The sequence below is a fragment of the Callospermophilus lateralis genome, unplaced genomic scaffold, assembly GCF_048772815.1.
Source record: "Callospermophilus lateralis isolate mCalLat2 unplaced genomic scaffold, mCalLat2.hap1 Scaffold_5985, whole genome shotgun sequence".
Classification (NCBI taxonomy): domain Eukaryota; kingdom Metazoa; phylum Chordata; class Mammalia; order Rodentia; family Sciuridae; genus Callospermophilus; species Callospermophilus lateralis.
In genome coordinates, this window is record NW_027514579.1 from 118839 (window position 1) to 136109 (window position 17271).

A 17271-nucleotide genomic window follows, 5' to 3' on the forward strand; every position below is an offset into this window, starting at 1 on the left:
CAGAAAAATAATTCACAATAAATGCATGTAATTACCTGCTAGAGATTTCAAAAGATACTAATTTGGAATTGCAACAAGTCAATAAAAGAGTAGAGGTATTTTTAAAAAGTGTTTTATGTAAGAATTCTCTCACAATAATATCTCATCATCACTGGCTGAAAAAAAAAAGAAGTTTAACAGCTATGCCTCTCTGCCTACTTTATTGTACTATTTTCCAATCCATTAACTAGCAAGTTAATACAAATGTATTTATACGTTAAAGAAAAAAACTGAAAGTACTATACATTATGACGGTAGAAATTACAAATTATTCAGAATGCATTAATGTCAGTAACCCCTGAACTATCTTATTCATTTGTGGAAAGAATGTATGTCATAATTGTATGATATGTAATGTTCCTATAATATTTATGTTCTCATGACTTATGTTCTAATTGCTTTATCAAATTCTAGCAACTGTTCTCATAGCACATTCATTCTGCACACAGAGGGGGAAAGTGCTCCAGCTACTATTTAATGAAATCAACATATGCTGATACTTTATTTTAGTCTTCTTCATGAAATCTTTAACCAGAAAATAAAAGCATTTAGAGAGCACACTATATGTAATTATTGATAAAACATTTCCATTTTTAATTAAGAATATTCATATAAGATATATGAAACTATGAACATGGGCAATACTTTTTTTTTGTACCAGGATTGAAGCCAAGGGAGGTTAAACACTAGCTGAATCTGCAGCCTTTTTTATTTTCTATTTTAAGACAGGGTCTTGCTGATTTACTCAGGGCCTTAAACTTCTGATCCTCCTGCTTTCCTATGAGCTAAGATTAGAGGCATATTCCACCATACCTTAATAGTGCAATATTTTAAAATTAATTTTTGAATACATCTTTTATGAAATTATATTGTGAATGCTTTAAAAGTTATTTTATCAGGATGGGACTAATATCAACTTTTATATTCCTATTATGACTTAGAAGCATATGTAGTATGACAAAAAAAAATTTGATTATTTGATTGAGTGTGTATATATATATATATATATATATATATATATATATATATATAGTACACATAGGTGTGTGTGTGTGCATATAAATTTGAATTTTCAAAAGACCTCAATAACTTCACACATGTAAATTACTAAGTTTTTTGCTCATGTGTAAAGCACATTTTTTTTTAACCAGTGGAATTAGTATCAATCTGATTTTCAGATCATAAGCTTCAGAGGAAATGGGAAATTGGGGTAGACAAATTAGGATCAAAATTGAAGAGTGGGAAGTTTAGATGTAGGCGATTTATTCAAGAAAGATAGAACTTGATTAAACATTTTAATGTGAGACTGAGGAAAACTTGTGGGGTTTCTTGAGGGAAAGGATAAGAATAACATGTAAGTGTTAAGTTAGAACTAAAATAGGGAATAGTAGGAGGATGGAAAAAAGTATTTTATTTTGTCATAGTTTTGCTTAAGGCTTCCTGAATATCACAAATCTGTTAAGAAAATGTTCACTGCACAACAAGAAATAACAGCGTGTATGGGAGTGTTCCAAGAGAATGTACTGTTACTTATTCCTCAAAAGCAACTTTTTGAGGCTGGGATTTTGTTATTCCCATTTTACGCTTGAAAAAATACCTACATTTTTTTTTAAAGATCACGTAAATGTTAAGGAATTCAAAAATTGTAAAATCAGAAATGCCCACTGTCCACTTACTTTTTAAAAAAATTCTTTCTTTAGTACCAGAAATTGAACCCAGGACCTTAAAAATACTAGGGAAACTATTGGGAACTGAATTAGAGCAAACTATATTTCATGCTTGTATAACTATGTCAAAATGAGAATCAATAATGTACTAAAAAAAGAATAGATAAAATCTTTAAGGGGTATATTGTTTATAAGGTCTCTGCCCTCATAAATGGACTAATACCATTATTTCAGGATTGGGTTCACCCCTCTTGTGCTCTCCTTCTCTTATGTGATATCTCCCATGTTATCACCCAGAAAGAAGGCTCTCACAAGACTCTGGTGCCTTGCTATTGAACTTTTTGCCCTCCCAAACTGTGGGCCAATAAATTTTATTCATTATAAGTTACCCAGTCTCAGGTATTCTGTTAGAGCAGTACTTAAAGGAACTAAGACACAAAGGAAATGGCTTATTGAATCTGAGCAATGGGTGATTGGGTAGATCAATGTTCAAAAACCTAATGTGTAGGAGCCTAAGTCAGGAATGCGAAATATGTGAAGTGGGCTAAGCGAAATAAAATAGAGTCAAGTGATCCATGGTCAGTTGTCCCAGCACCATTCTTTAAGATTTTTTTTTTGATCCTCACTTAATTACCTTCAAATAAATTCACTAAAAATATGAGAGTTTCTGGACTAACAATTCTGTTCCATCAGTCTATATGTCTATATTTATATCAATACCACAATGTCTTGATTAGTATTATTTCTGAATTTTGTTTGTTTTGATTTCAGGAGATATTACTATGCTGCTCAGGCTGGGCTTAAACCCCTAGCCTCAGGTGATCCCTTAGACTCAGTTTCCCAATTAACTGGGACTATAGACATGCACCACCACATCTAGCTCATAATAGATTCTGAAATCAGTAAAAAAAAGTTATATGAAGTAAAATAATAAAAATCCTCTGATATTTAAGGCAAAGTTATTTTTTATTATAAGTGTTCTTGAGAACCTTTTATTTTCAAATAATTTCTTCTCAAAATTTTCTGCAGTGACTTCTATAAATGTATTTTTTTATTCCTGCTTTTTGTTTTGCTTCTAGGAATATATTCAAATATAATGTATTTAATTTCTTCATGCAATCCTTTGTTATTAGACCCAGAGGCCAATTAATACAGAACAAGGTGTTTTTGAGTAATGAAAAGATGGACCTCCTTCACATATCACTTACTAGAGATGTCCTGTTTGTTCAGACAGCTATAACAGAATACTATGGAATAGGAGGCTTAGAAACAACAATAATTTATTTTTCACAGTTCTGGAACCTGAGTTCTAGATTCAGTCCCATTTCTGTAGTTGAGACCAGTTTAACTGGTAAGTTGAAATCTGTAAAGTAGTTAATGTCTGTGTATGCCAAAAAGTTGAGAATCATGACAATTACTTTATAGAAAAGAAGAGTTCACAGCATTTCGGCAACAAAGAGAGAAAGAACAAAATTAATGAGCATTTTACAGTGATAAATGTAAAGTCCTGTGTCCTAATCCAAAATATCAACCATTCAAAAGAATGGATCACTTAGTTATTAGTAAAATAGATGGCAGATTTGGCTTGCAAGTGAGATCAGTAGGAATCAATTGTAAGATGTCACTCCAACAGAGCTAATGGGAACTTGTGTTTTATAAACAAAACTAATAGAAACCAACTGAGGAAGTGAGAACCACACTTAGAAATCTTATTGGTTCTGGCTACCATACATTGTTATGCTTAATCAACTTAAAATAAATTCAGAGAATGACAATTCTATGGTGAAAATAATTCTTGAAGGTCTACTGTGTACCTAAGACTTCACAACTGCTTTATGTAAATTGCTTCCTTTCTCTAAAAACTAATAAAGTTTGATAGGTGATAATAATGAAATGTTTGTGAGTGTCCTCAGAAGGCATCTGATTGTCACCCAAAAGACCACTCTTAAAAAATCATGCTGATGATCAGCTTTTGCTTCCTAACCTCATACTGGGTCAGAGGGTAGATGTGATCAGCACAACAAAACTGTTCATATCTCTCACAGCTGATTTAAGTTCACCAAGTTCATCAAGACAGAATTTGCCCAAATCATCTGTTTAATAATTCTGAGGGGAAAAAAAACTACAACAAAATCTGCATTTCAGTTTTCTGCTGACATATTTTGCCAAGAATCAACATCATATACAGTAAGACAGATTTTTTTTAAAGATAGAGAGGGGAGAGAGAAAGAGAGAGAGAATTTTAATATTTCATTTTTTAGTTATCTGCGGACAAAACATCTTTTGTTTGTATGTGGTGCTGAGGATCGAACCCGGGCCGCACGCATGCAGGCGAGCGCGCTACCACTTGAGCCATATCCCCAGCCCCAGTAAGACAGATTTTAATCAAAAGACAGCTCAATTAATCTTTGTCTTAATGGTACTACATTTGTCATAAAAAATTTCAGTTAAAGCCCAGGTTTGCGATATCCTCTCCAGTGATGATGCTCAGCAGGGTAACACCATTGTTTATGCAAGAAAAAATGAAGAAATATCTTCAGCTAACTCTGATTTGAAAATATACCTCAAATTTAGAAATGTTACAAATTTGAACAAAATGATGAGTCTTGGAATTGATGAGACACATTTCATAATCCTGCCAGCCTCAAAATATCTGATCAAGGGAATCTGCATAACTGTGTTTTAAAACACTAAAAATGGGTTGGGCATTCAGGCAGCATTGTTCTTTGGCAGAAGGTGACTGACTCTTGGTCATGCCCCAAATGGTACCTAATAGCATTGCTCTTTTTGTTTTATACCTGCAAAAACTTAAATTTGATTTTTTTTACAGTTATATCCCAATAAAACTTTATTTCCACACAATGAAATCTGAAATTTATATAATTTTCATGTTTTACAGAATATAAGTATTTTGATATTTTCTCCAACAATTTAAAAAAGGAAAGGTGGTCAGGGAGGATTGGCCTATGGCTATAATTCCAGATAATCAGGAGACTGAGGCAGGATGATTGCAAGTTTGAGGCCAGCCTACGCAAGTTAGTCTCAAATTAAAATTAAAAAAAAATGGGGATATAGTGCAGTGGTAAAGCATTTGCTTAGCATGCTAGAGGCCTGGGTTGGATTTTCAGTACTGAAAAATAAAAAAACAAACAAAAAAGTAAAATCATTGTTCACCAGCCATTTAAAAATTGGGGTGGGAGAATCTGGCCCCAAAACTTTATTTACTGATTCCTATTCTAATTAAAGATTCAATGGAAATCAGTAGGCATACTCTTTATCTATTTTTTTTAAATGTGGTGCTGAGGGTCAAACCCAGTGCCTCATGTGTGCTGAGCAAGTGCTCTACCACTGAGCTATAACCCCAGCCACAGGAGGCACACTCTTAAATGTTTTTTGAGAAGTGAGGCTCTTCTCAAAAAACTTAAATTTGAATACAGAATGTTTCCTTTGGGGACAGGACTGCAATCAATTTCTCTTCTGACACTAGAGCTTCTGCTCTTATATTACCCTATCCTACTTTAGACTAGCAGACAAGTATGAGAGCCAAATGGAATTTTAATTTGAAGTTGGGAAGACAAGATTTAAGGAGAGTTGTGATTGCCGTGCAATTGATATAAATACTATCCCCAAAATAAATGTGTGAGGGAATTCACTTTTTTACCTATTTTTTGACAAATTTAGGCCTAGAAACACCATACCATTAGATCAAAGTTAATCTTGGGCATTATGAGGATCCTCTTCTTTATAGGGTCATGAAAGAATCTGGGCCAATTGTGATAGCTAACAAAGATTGGAAGATCCTTTATATTTAGTCTTTCATGGTTACCATAAATATCCTTTCAGTAGAAAGTTATTTGATCTCTAAGGTAAGTAATAATTGCTTTCATACTGAGCAATGCACACTGGGTCTGTGGCTAACTTTTCAATTGGTCCCATAATCCTTGCCTCTGGGTAAAAAGATGTGGTCTCTAACATTTGCTGGCAAAATTTATGTGATCAGAAAATACAACACATATCTATGTTTAGGTAAATTTTCTCTGGTTTTGAAAACTTTCCTACCATAAAAATCTGGGTAATGTTGTGAAATAGGGTGTGTGGGGAATGAGGCCAAAGGTATAGTGCAGAGAAATCATAAATTGGTATCTCTACAACATTTACTCAAGAGAGTTTTCTTCAAATATTTAAACTTTGCAAGCAAAAGAGGGATTCATTTTTATTACACACATCTCCAATATAAAACTAAAGGATAGATTTTCTCTAAAGGCCAATCATAGTTTTTATTTTTTTTTTCATGTAAGTAAATAAGCCTTTATTTACATTCCAATTTTTATAACAATCACATAAACATTCATGTTTCCACACAGTAATTTATATTTAAAACACTAAATTTAAATAAGAATTTTAAAATAGGTATCAACTACATTGGCTGAAGAACTTTTACACAATGTAATTCTAAGACTTAATGCCAAAACTTTCCTTGTGAATGATCCAGAAAAGTGTCAGTTACCACATCAATGGACATATACAAATGCAAATACACCTCCACAGAACATTATCACCCCTCTTTCAAAGTTACTGCTTTAAAAATCCTGGTAGAACTGACCTGGTCTCTTTTAAATCAATGTCACAAGGGAAAAAAAATAGAGATAGGTGGACAGTTCTGGGTTAACAGACTAAAGATACATAATAACCAAAATGAAACGCATGAGCCTTGACTGAATCCTGGTTCAAAAACAATTAGACATTTTAGGGAACTCTGAATGTAGACTAGACATCACGTGATACTATTAAATGGTTCTAATTCTTTTCAATGCAATAATGATACTGTGTTACATAACAAAATATCCTTATTCTTAGGAGATGCTCCATGAAGTTTTTAGAAATGAATTGTCATAACACCTACACTTTATTTTCAAATATAAAAAAAAAATAGGTACAACCAACAGGCACACATTTAACAATTACTCAGTCCAACTTTTCTATGTCAAAAATTCTTTCATCATAAAAATATGGAGAAATTTTTACTGAGTTTATTTCTAACTTCTCATGTCTTATTTCAGTGCATTTTCCTAATATTCATGTTGTGAACTATACAAGGAAACTTGAACACAAAAGATAAATAATCCAAATCAGAGTAAATAGAAGATATAGATAGGCTTGGCTGGTATTTCTGGAATTGCAGTCTCTTGAATCACTACAATGGAAGACTATCTACAAGATATACATAGGATTGGATTTTACCTGCAAGTGGACAGAGCCCCGGAGGAGTCTGCTGTCGTACAAAGGACAGAAATTCATACTCTGCCTGCTGCAATGTAATTGTACTCTCCTTCACTGCCTTGGTAAGACCAGACTGCAAGAGAGAATCCCCAGCCCCCAGCAGAAACACATGAAGTCAGTTTTCAAAGGTATCCAGAAATGAAACTTTACTTCTAAAATGGGCAAGTATCACCACAGATGGACCATTATTAGAACTCAAGTTCAAATTGAAACTGCCATCTTTTCACCAAATTTTTCTTAATCCAAGCCAATGAGTTATGTTCCTGATTGTTAATAGCATTTCCACACAGTCAAAAAAGATGGTGCTCAAAGTCCAAGGATATAACCTCTGGGAAGAAACAACTATTAAGAGGACAGCAGCATTCCCCCTTCTCTGAGAGTTGATGTCTAACCTCATCCAAAAGACTGACTTGAGTAATACTTGACAATCCACAATGCGTTCGCGACAGACTGAATATAGGAGAGAAAAAAGAGGACATTCAGGAGAAGATGATCTCGAGAGGTCCAAAAGATGAAAAGTAAAAAGCAAGCAGTTTCCCAGGCTTGCCAAGCAATCTTCCTCTAACCCTCTTTTTAAATACCATCCAACAATGGTCTAGGATTCAGATGTGAGTGCAATAAGCTTGTTACTGTTCCCCAAAGCAGCAATCTTGTTATTTGGTAATGTTATCTTCCCATGGTGCTCCTTACACCAATCTGATATGCTGTCCAGCAACTCATCTGGCTGTTTTATAATCAGGTTAGGACCTTCAGCCAAAATGTTAAGATCAGAGTCTGTTATCAGACAGGCCATCTCAATAATCTGGTCCTTTTCAATGTCCAATCCTGTCATCTCCAGGTCCACCCAGACCATTCGCTGTGCCATGCTCTCCCCTGCCGCCATGGCTGCGCCACCTTCGCGGACACCTCGCGACCCGAACTGCCGGCGACTCCCACCCACGCCCCGCAACAGCCTGGTGCCCACGGAGCCGCCTAGCATCACCCGGCACGAGCCGCCACGGCCCCAGCCTAGCCGCCGGTGCGCGCGCAGGCGCAATGGTCGCTAAACGTCGCAAACCCGCGGGGAGGCGCTGAGCGAGAAATCATAGTTTTTATAAGGAGGAAATTTTTTAATTAAAATTCTGGTTATGCATCGACCTCCCACAGTGAAGAGATCCCTATCTTTTGAAACTGGTTATGATCTATTTTATTAAAAAAAATAACCATAAGAGTCTTCTTTCAACAAATACGCACTGTCACTCAATACATACTGTAGGCACAGTGACTCCTGTATTAAAAGCACTATAGGATGAGAGTTACATGGATCATTTTGCTAGGTTATTATTCCAACTTGTAAGGAATTTTATGAGCTGAAGTCTTTCAATTGATTTGTTCATAAGCTAGCAGACGGAATGCACTTGAAAAGCCATTATTTGTATTGGCTTTTTTCATACTTGTTAAGAAGATGGGATTTATTTTTAGCTCATCACTTTCTCTGTTATTTTCTTTGTTACTGATATCACTTGAAGTAGTCACTGAACTAAACAATCACTTTGCAACAGTTTCATCATCATTCACATATAATTTCTTTTAGAAAATGTACCTTTTACAACAAAGCCAGGCTGTTGCCTATGTCTGTTAAGTACTGTTACAAGTTTAGGAACTGCTCTTGTATCAACTAACACTAATTTTTAAGTTATTTTTTTTTCTGTATGTTAATGAAAAGGATAAGAATTCCTAAATTCTTGATTATCTTACTAAGATTTTATTCCATTTCACATAAATCCACTAAGTTAAAAATAAAGACTATTTAACTTATATCTCATTCTTACTAATAAATATAGAACTATTGTAGCTATATTATTATTGGCAAAATGAACTCACTTCGAGGTTCATATTTCATATTGAACCAATCAAACATCCTTGCTAAATTTAAAAAAAGAAATCTCCTTTCAGTTTTAAAATTTCTGCAATTGAGAGTTTATTGTCCAACAAAACTAGCCTGTTGTAAATCAGAGACATAAAATCACAAAGCCTATGAAAACTTGTGTCAAGCATGAAATTAATACTTTGGAGACACTTTTATGAGAAATATATTAAATTCAAAAAGTTCTTTTGTTTCAGAACCTTGCAGAGTTTAGTGAAATAACTGTAAATTTGTCTCTTTTAACCTAAAAGAAATAATCATATTAACATTTGTATGCTGATAATAAGTTTTATTACACATTACTGCTACATTTTAAAACTCTGAACATGATTAATTTGTGTTTACAAAGTTTGTATTCCTTGGTGTACAATTAAATAATATCTCAAATTAAGATTGTATTATATAACTTTAATTCTAAAATTGTAAAAATTTTGTTTTTCTGTGCTGAACTGAGTATAATAAGTGATATGCCACTAGAGTAATAATCTAGCTTGGCCCCTTAAATATAATATCAAATTATAAGTACAATTATCCAAAGTTTAGGGTTTCTCTTTTCTTTCATTCTTTCCTAACTTTCTCCCTTTTTACACATTATTTTTTAATTGTTTTAATATTGTCTTGTCTAAATTTCTGTAACTCACATATTGCAAAGCAAGTGTCTAAACTTACAAATTATATTCCTATTTTAGGTCTACTTCCCCAAAATTCAAATTAAACTATAACAATATTATATTTATGTAACCTACATTTATTAATTACCTGACAAGCACACTAAATACATTGTCAATCTCCCAATTGATTATTTTCTTCTAATTAGAAGATTATTCTCTTCTAATTTCTAATTTCTATTTGAATTTTGAAATGGTATATGCTTGAGTTTATATTTGAATCCACATAAGGAGACATTGTCAAGTTAGAAACCTGAACTCTAAGTATACTGTCTGGATTAAAATTCCAGTTCTGATTGAGGGTGCTCGTACTCTTCTGTAGTATGGAAATTAAAATTATCTTATTCAAACAATAAGGAAAATAAATATACGCATGATTTACACTATATATTGTATATAATTAAATAATTATGCATAGTTTTATATATATTTATATATGCACAGCTGTGTGTTTACATTAAAAACACATACTCTATATAACAATATATAATTATTTTATATATTTATATGCATATTTTTATACTTACATTTATGTACATATGACAAATTTTGAATTGTTTATGGCATATAATGAATACTCAGTGCATTTTAGTTAAAATAATGAATTTTTGTTCTCTTTGACTTTACCTTTTTTCTCTTCCCATTTTTTTCCCCATCTCACCCCTCCCGTTCTAAACACCTGGATAACCTTTTAGCAAATAAGATCATATAAACCTGTCTTTCTGCTACAAAATAAAATAATTAGTGTAAAATAACACATACAATAAATTACTGAAACTTTTATGACAAATTATAGTGGCTTAGAAGCTAACAATATCCTTAAGGAATAAACAGTCTTGAAGTCTTTTATATAAATACCAACACAGGTTGACACTTACTTGCAGATAATCTTTTTAAAATGAAAATGGACAGTTATAGAGTAACTAGAATATACAAAGCACATGACCATGTGTTTGGGTAGCATTTTGTAACTGGTATAGCTTCGTCTTGTTTTCTTTATATCTTTGTGATCCTGGAATGTAGATCATAATAAGTTGGCCCTCAGTGACCTGTATTTGCTGCTGTTGATGCCCTGGGTGACACCCATCCCATGGGTATGACTGAAATTCTTCATCTCTACTAAATGCACTATAGCAAAAGCATTGGTGTGTAATTTCTGCAATTAAGTTACAAAGCATACATTGGCTTATATCTTTTTGCCTTCCTTTTTTTTCTGCCTGCTGAGGGAAGCCAGCAATCAAATTATGGGTATAGGTATGATTCCATGGGAAATAATTTCCCCAGACAACAGTCAGTAAATATATGTTAACAACCATTATGAATGCATTTGTGAACTAATAGTTCAGATGAAAATCAAAATGTCTGTAGCCAGATGTAATGCCTTGATCTCAGCCTATTGGGGGTTCCTGAGAGAGAAGCACCCTTAGAAATGATATAATAAGAAATATTTATTGTTATAGTGAATAAATTTTATAATAATTTGTTATGTTGCCCCAGATAACCATTACCCAAAATACCACTACTATATGTGGTATTTTTGGTAATGATTACCACTAAAATCCTTTTAAAGTACTTTCTGTGTGATTTTCTGCAGATGATAGGAAACTGTATAAGGCAGAGAAGTTAAAGCAACAGTTCAGTAGGTACCTGGAACAGTGTCACATTAATGCAAACTGTATTTGAATTGTGTGAAACAAACATCTTCAAATTTATATGTAATGGAGGATAGTGAATTAAACTGGAATTAGAGTAGAATGTTACAGAACTAAATGAAATAAAATGCAAGAAAATAAAATAATAGATAATATAGTACAAACTATCTACTTGTTTTTGCAATTATTAGCTGTGTGTGTATGTGTGGGAGTGTGTGTGTGTGTTTTGTGAGGGTGTGTCCTAAGAGCATGTACATACTCAGTGATCTGCTTAGTACCTGCCATAGTTGTACTCACAGCTGTAACCTATTAATGCAATAAGCTGAGTTTCAAGGGACCCAGGAAGAAACATCTTATGTTCTGCTCCAACCTTTCCCTAATACTTATACACACATGGGCACACAGTGTCCTCCACCTGCAACCTACACTATGTGTGCAATTGTTGTACCCAGGAAAGCCTACTTGAGACTCAGAGTCCAAGGTTATATTGGGGGTTGGTCATATAAGAGTAACAAGTAGCTACACTTTTGAAATTCCATATTTTAAGAAGTAGAGCAGGTATTCAGCATCCAGGTTAGGAGAAAAGACATGTTCCATGATACCAGCTAAGGGCCAGTTCCAAATGGGTTATTTTGAAAATAGAAACATGAGGCTACTGTGTTAACTCTTCGGTATAGCATGTGTATTATTTGTGTGATGCAAAATGGAAGATTTTCTCTTCAGGTAAAGCCTGAAAGACCTTATAATAAATTTCAATCTTTCAGGAACAATAAGTATAATTTCTGAACTTTTTCATAATTTTTTCTTCTAAACTTCTATAGGATAGTACTTGAGCCTTGCAACTAGTGCAATCATGAAGACATTTTGTTGATAAAGATACATTCATCTGCCACAATAACCTAGTCCTCTGGGAGAATAGGCATTATACATTGTCATATCTTCCTAATGACCCTTGAAAATGCACAAGTAATCATATTTTCTTTCCCTGCTGAGTAGTTATTAACAAACTGTGATTTGTGGACTAAATTGAAAATATGGATTACTTTTGAAATGAAGAATACATAAAACACAAACACAAATATTTGTTTATGTACCACCCAAAACTGTTTTCACAAGACAATCACATGGTGTTGAATAGTTACAGAAGAGATTTCATAGCACACACAGCCAAAAATATTTACCATCTGGTCTTTTATAGAAAAACATGGCTAACATTCTGTATTATTAAAAAAATGGAATTCTTTTCACAAATGTTGAGTAAATTATTCAATACCGTCAGAAAATAAAATACAGTTGACTATATATATATATATATATATATATATATATATGTAAATCTCATGCATTTTTCTCAATTAAAATTTTTATATATGCATAACATATATTAAGCAATTATTTTATTAAAAGACTCTTGTTTTGCTCAAAGCTACCTCAGAAATATTAATGACTGTTTTTCATGGTATGGTTTAAGCCTTCTCCAAATATAATATCCTGTTATCAACAAAATGTATACTCTTATCAAGAGAAAATAAGTAATAATATATTGAGAATATTTTCTCTGAGATTTTGTTAATCAAAAATGTTAGAAAACTATTTCTTCATTTGACCAGAAATGGTAGAAAATAGTAGACTTTACAGAGTGAATTTCAATAGTAGTGGTCTAGATGAGAATCAAGAATGTGCATAACCTGTCATCAACATCTCCTATAAATACAAAATTCAAAAGATGAATTGAACTCCTTTGAATTATGACAACCATGGACTGACTCTTGGGAATTAAATGATTTTCCAAAGAGATAGAAAATAAAGTTAAGAAGAATGAGCCATCCTGAAGCAATAATGAGAAACTCCTCCATCAAGTGTTCTTAGAGTGGGTAAACATGAGAAAGATAAAAGGAGCAGAATCAGTGTGCCTGTCTGGGCATACGTGTGTGGAAGGGATGCAGAAGTGAGAAGGGGCATGGAAACCCATTTATTTTATTTGTCATTGGAAGTGCAGAAAAGACAAATATCAAAATTAATTTCTATTGTACAACAATAGGAAATTTTTCTAATATGTCAGTTTTTCACATAATGTACACTAATCTTTATTTACTTAAACCACTTTAAAATTTACTTTAAGAAAAACTTTTAGAACTAACTTTAGAACAATACTGTGAATATAAACTGAATATGTTTTAACATATAAAAAAAGTCGTACTTCCAATAAACACATTGGAATTTTATTTTAAATTTTAAATTGGGTATTGCTGCCTGCCAAGATTCTGAAACTGAAAATGTGCTTTTTGGTATAGCACCAACATGCAATAATATAATTTATCTGGGACTAGTTTATATTAGATCTAGTAAGGAGAGTAGATAGAGTAAAATAGGAAAGAATAATAGGTTGGTAAGTTTTCCATTGTGGTAAGTGATACTAATCTTCATTACAATAGTCACTAGCATCAGTTGATGAACAATTTAATCGGGGAGGTTTGGTGAGCAGGACAGAAGAGTGGTTGTATAAATGATTGTCCAAGGCAGAGAAAGTTAAGAAGAAAGAGAAAAGGTGTAAACTATACAGTAGTAAAATATAGCAGGAAACCAGGAATTCCAGTTTTGGAGTTAAGAAAGAGGCTTGCCTATCAAGAAAAATACTGAACTTGAAAGAAACACATAGGTTGTAATTAAATAAAATATGTGAATCTACTACTTGTATAAGATTATTTGTGCAGGAACATGTTAAAACAAATGTATATAAATCTTTAAATAATGTTTAAAAATTATATGTCATATCTTGTGGAAGAAATAAGTAATACCTCATTATGATTCTGTTTTGAATTTCCCTAATGATTAGTGATACTGGGTACTTTTTGTATACTATTAGTCATTTATTAGTTATTTTATTAGTTCCTGGGGGAAACTTTAGAATATTCCAAGTGTGGAAAGCAGGATGTCTGTTACCAGGAGTTTGCTCACCAGAGAAACACTGTCTTGAACATTTCCCCAGCCAGAATTCTTACAGTCATTTGCAAGTCTTCTTTGGATAAATGTCTATTCAGATCTTTGCCCATTTTAAATTGAATTATTTTATCTTCTGCTGCTGAATTCTATGAGTTTCTTACATATTCTATATATTAATCCCTTGTTTGATGGTTAGTTAACAAATATTTTCTCTTACTCTATACATTATAGTTTCTTCACACTATTGCTTGTTGCCTTTTCTCTTTACTTTGATATAATCCTATTTGTCTGATTTCCCCTTGTTTCCTGTGCATTTACCCCAAACAAAAAGATTTTTGTATATAACAATTTCATGAAGTGTTTCCCCCCATTTTCTTCTAGTGATTTTTAAAGTTGTGGGTTTTATATATCTGTCTTGGATTAAGTCTGATTTGATATTTGTAAATAGTGGGAGATACAGGTCAGTTTTGTTATTCTGTATAAAAATATCCAGTCTACCCAGAAATCTCACTAGTACTGTTTATATGTTCAAAGGAAAGGACATCAACATATTGAAGAAATAGATGTCTGTAGTCTCATGTTTATTGCAGAACTATTCACAATAGCCAAGTGTCCGTCAATATATGAACAGAAAAAAAAAATGTGACTATGTACGCAACAGAATTTTAAGCAGTCATAAAACAAATAGAATCACATAATTTTTGGAAACATAGATGAGCCTTAAATACATTATATTAAGTGAAAAAGCCAAAAATAAGCACATAAAGATTACTACCAAATGTTCTCATCCATTTGTGAAAGCTAAATAAATTGATCTTCTGCAAGTACAAAGCACTCAGTAGAATAGTGATTACCAGAGAGGTGGAAGGGTGTTAGGAAAAGGGAGATAAAAGTTGTTGAATGAATATACAAATACACTTTAATACAGAACAATAGAGTGACTATAGTTATATTGATGAGTGTGACTATATCCACATATGTGTATATAATGTTCCTGTATATGAAGTTTTTTTTGGGGGGGGTTGGGTATTAGGATCAAAGCCAGATCATTCTCTCTCTGACCTATACCCCTAACCCATTTATTTTTCCATATAGGGTCTGCCTAAGTTGTCCAGGTGGCCCTCTAATTTATGTTCCTCCTCCCTCAGCTTCCTGAGCCTCTGTGATTACAGGCATGCACCATAATGCCTGGCAAGAATATTTTATCATATATTCTGAAATAAATTGAAAAAATTAATTTTCAATGTTCCCAAACAGATTATTAATGTTTGCCTTAAATTGATCATTAAATATTTTATGTACCTCTATTAAAATGTCATACTGTATTCCAAAAATATGTACATATACTGTCAACCAAAATAATTGTAAATAAAACAAATGGTAAGTTGAATATATTTAGATGAGTGGAACTAAAAGAAAATATAACTTTAGTAAATATAAAATATGTTTTTATTCATTTTTAATTGCATAGTGAATTTACTGTATTCAACACCCTAGTGCAGAAATTCAATACAATTACCAAAACAACTTTATGTTCATGCTCCATCTCCAGTCACTAAAACTTTCCCAAATATGACCACAACTTTCCTCATGATACTATGCATTAGTTGTTATACTTTTTAAAACTTATATAAATTGCATTATAAAGTATACAATAGTTTGTCTCTTGATGCAAATATCTTAAGAAAAATAATCAGGGATTCTTTATAAAAATACACAATAGGAGGAACCCTTACAGTAAGAGACACTTAAGTATATAATTCTTACATTAAAATCTTTGAAAGCAAATTATCACTAAAGAACCTGTCCCATTCTGCTGGGCAAATGTTAAGTAAAGAGTACAAACACAGTAGATGATTTAGGTCTCATTGTAGGTTCATATCTTCCTTATTCAAATGATACTTGAGACCCAACTCATTGTCTAGTCATGGTATGAAAGAAGTCATTTGCTTTACATTCTTTCATAAATTGTCTGAAAATGTCTTTCATTTGGATAAGCGCTGTTTACCATGGATGCTTCTTTCCTTTGTTTTATCTATTTTAGCTTATCTTTCCTTTATTAATTGTGCACATTTGTATGAATTTCTAACCTTAAAATAATAATAATGAAAGTAACAACAAGTTCACATTGCATGTTTTCCAAGATAATTTCTAGAATGAAATCATCTACCTTTACTCATTAGAGGTATGAGTTGATAGTTTTACAACTATAGAAATGTTATATTGATATTATGAATTTTTGCTCATTTACCTGAGAAAACCCATTTTCTGTGAATCATAGAATTTTACTGAATTTAGATAGTCAGCAAAATTCTTTTTTTAAAGTATTTTTTAGTTGTTGATAGATTCTTTATTTTATTTATTTATATGTGGTGCTAAGAATCGAACCCATTGTTTCACACATGCCAGACAAGTGCTCTACCACTACCCCAGCCCTCAGCAAAGTTCTGATGAGCTGAATTAATTTCCATTAATCTCTATTTATGCACAGCTTTGCCTCAATTTTTGAATAGAATTCACTTAGATAATGTCTCATGTATTTATAAATAGAATAGAAATTATATATATATATAATTTCTATTATATATATATATATATATAATATATACATATATATAATTTAAGAAGTTCAAAATATGTCTAATTTTGAACTTAGAATCTTAAAAAACTAGCCCCTAGCCATTTTTTCTATGACATTGAAATTACCAATATTTAATTTAATTTTTGGACTATATTACACATTAGCCAAATGTGTGTGTATGTGTATATATATTTCTGAGGCACAATAAAATGGTATTTATATCTACAGCAATTTGTTTTTCTTTCATTTCTGAAAATTGAAATGATTTACTTACATATCCTTTTTAAGATAAGTTAATATTGGAGATAAACACACAGAATTAGTGACTAGAAGCTAGTACTCAATTTTTTGAACTATTATTCCAAAATTGACTTTTTTACTTCACTGTGAAAACTTAAAATGTGACCTCTAATATTTAATTGACACACAATGCTCCATCAAATCCTATTTATGATTTTCACATTTATGTAATTGAGTATAGGGTACAAGGAGACAAACAAGGACAATTTCTAAATTTTTAATTTCATTGGAGGCT

At 32.3% G+C, this 17271-nt stretch overlaps 1 pseudogene; it reads right to left on the reverse strand.

The window, feature by feature from the left end:
• Window positions 1-7581: 7581 nt before the first annotated feature.
• LOC143388509 (oligoribonuclease, mitochondrial pseudogene) lies at window positions 7582-7965 on the reverse strand (annotated as a pseudogene).
• Window positions 7966-17271: the final 9306 nt, after the last annotated feature.